General features: G+C 47.7%; 1 long non-coding RNA gene across 2 annotated transcripts in view; it reads right to left on the minus strand.

The window, feature by feature from the left end:
* LOC119356298 overlaps nt 1–2,684 on the minus strand; it is a 4,439-nt gene extending 1,755 nt beyond the window's left edge. For both annotated transcript variants that reach the window (XR_005171900.1, XR_005171901.1), the window contains exons 1-3: nt 2,148–2,684; nt 1,301–1,405; nt 951–1,198 (exon numbers count right to left, since the gene is read on the minus strand). This is a non-coding gene — a long non-coding RNA (uncharacterized LOC119356298). The remainder of the gene's footprint in view (nt 1–950; nt 1,199–1,300; nt 1,406–2,147) is intronic.
* Nucleotides 2,685–2,690: the final 6 nt, after the last annotated feature.

The following is a 2,690-nucleotide window of genomic DNA, read 5'->3' on the forward strand; positions in this document are numbered from 1 at the left end:
GAGAACAAGATTGAAGAGGAAGAGGGGAGGCACAAGCATCATATCAGGTATTGCATAAGTACATGTTATCATATCAGGTATTGCATAAGGACATCTAGGGACATATATAAAGCATCAGATTCATATAAGTTCTTCCAGTATCAGAAAAGACCATGAAACATACACATTCTGAAACCAACTAAAATCTAATATAATCAGAATACAAAGTAAACATACTGTAAACTGAAGGAAATATTATATTGTGGATAATGAATTTAGATAAAGGGATTTGCATCTCAAATCACATTTCTATTGGTATATACAAATTTAGAGCGGATCATCGTATAAATAACCTAGACATCTTTTATGCATCAAACAGCATAACCATTAAACCAACATAATCTACGCAAACAAGGACAGTCTAACATCAGATATTTCTACTTGTGATACGATCACATAAGTAAATAACAGTGAATGACAAATGATCTGCACTTAAGATCGCACACACACCAACCAGCACCAAAAAAGTAAAGGGTAAATAACAATCTCACACTATTATCACTAGTGCACAGTTCTTCATAGAAGAAACACTGCCTAATACAGACCTACCTAGGAAATCAAAACATTGTAGGAATAGGTATATCCATATATTTTGAAGATGAACAACAGCAAATTGATATACTTACACGCACACATGCAGTTTTAATAAATTAAATGAGCAGGCAACAAAGGCAATTGATATCCTTTCATTTTGATTGTCATTAGTACTCATACTTCATAATGCACAGCTAGAGATTAGGCGTCATCAAACTAATAATGAGGTCTAGTTGCACATCAAGTTTACCGTCCAACCAAACACCCTCTTACAAGCAGAAATGTATTCACTTACATACAGTCTATTTGTAGTGCATAGGAATTTACAGAGCTCTCAAACAGAGCTAGCCGGAGTGGGAAGAGAAGGTAGGATGAACCTTGCGAGTAGTGGAGCAGCGGCGGCGGATCTGGGTTGCACGGCGGTGCAGCACCTCATAGAGGAAGTCGTCGAGGACGTCATCGGCGTGGTACACGACAGTCTTGAGGTCCACTCGCGGACGGCGGGGTCAGGCGGGCTGAGGTCGCGGATGTCTTCCTTGGTGGTGGAGGTCATGTTGATGCTGATGCTCTCCAGCGGCTTGATCACGTCCTTGTACACCTTGTCCTGCCCTTGCACAGACACCTCCTGCACCCACCCACCCACACATTCATTCATTCAGTAGCATCACCAAGTGTATGCATGCGTATGTAGTAGAGCAGAGGAGAGGATTCATGGAGGAGTACCTACCATCCGAATGGGTAGACGAAGGAGTAGCCGGCCTTCCTATCGATGACCGGCATGAACTTACAACATCATTCAGGACTTCCACTTCTCACCACCGGCCTTGGCAATCTGCAATCCAAAGTAAGATCGTATGTCAAAAAATATGGCAGATCTTTATTATCCGACTCTACAAACACCTGATATGTGCAAGATGTATGCTCATGTCCATCTGTATATGGATGAGTACCATGCTGCTAGGAAAGTAGGGACTAATAACTAATATCTATATTATTTGGCAGTTTCCGTATGCTTAGGGAGAACTCCCGCCTCTGTAATGGGGGCCATCACACCTTTTGTAATCCAACATGAATTAATCAAGTTAATAAAGTATATTTCTTAGTCTAGCTTAGGAGTATTTATCATAATGAACGAGCATGCATTACAGCACCTTGATGCACGGCCATGCGATTGTTTTTTTAGTGGATCAGGCATGTGACCATTGTTTGGTGATGCAGCAGTTTCAGATGTAGCATAGTCACTTTTCAACGAAACATTCAACTAATAAAAGTAAAACCATGGTGTGGAGCTTTACTTTGTCGCTAGTGTGCATAGGATGGGAGGCTATGTCGCTGTCTATGATATGTGATTAATAGCAGAGGAGGTAGGATGTAGCTTCACAGCATTTTGATAGTTTTGGATGCAGGGTAGCTAGCATCCACCAAACATTTCGGGACTAGTATGATGAGGACGAGGAGTCAGACCCAATTCGCAGCTGGGTAATTCCTGTCGGGCGGAAGCAGGCCTGAATTCCGTGAGCGCGGGGCGGCTCCCAGATCGCGAAATGGATGTGGGGAGAGGAGGGGTCTTGTACCTTTTCGTTCTTGAAGCGGGTGCGGATGTTGCCGAGCTCCTTGTCGACGCGGAGGCGCTCCTGCTCCTTGTTGTGGCAGTTGCGGATGTCGCTGATGAAGACCGACAGCCCCCGCATCCCGGAGAGCACCATCCCATCCGACCTCTCTAGGCGGGGACCCGACCCAGATCTGCTCGCTGCCGCCTGGCCGCGGAGGCGCCGGGGCGGATCGGCGGTGGGCCGACACCTACCCTACGCTGGCCAGATCTGCCGCGCCAGGAGGGGTCCAGCGACGTGGCGCCCGGCCGGATCTCGCCACGGCGCCGCGTTGGCGTGAGCCAGCCCTCAATTCTCCCAAGCGCAGGCACCAACGACGGTCCGCGTCTCTGGTCCTCGGTCGCGACGATGACTGGGCTGCCCGAGGAGGAAGGGAAGAAGAGTGGGGTGAGAGCGGTTGGAGGCGGCGGCGGATCGAAGTCGGAGAGAGAGGTTGGGGGCGGTGGCTCCACCAGATCGGAGCGAGGGAGAGCAGAGAGGCTCGCTGGTGGAGGCGGGAGAGGGAGG

The sequence above is a fragment of the Triticum dicoccoides genome, chromosome 2A (assembly GCF_002162155.2).
Source record: "Triticum dicoccoides isolate Atlit2015 ecotype Zavitan chromosome 2A, WEW_v2.0, whole genome shotgun sequence".
NCBI classification, from domain to species: domain Eukaryota; kingdom Viridiplantae; phylum Streptophyta; class Magnoliopsida; order Poales; family Poaceae; genus Triticum; species Triticum dicoccoides.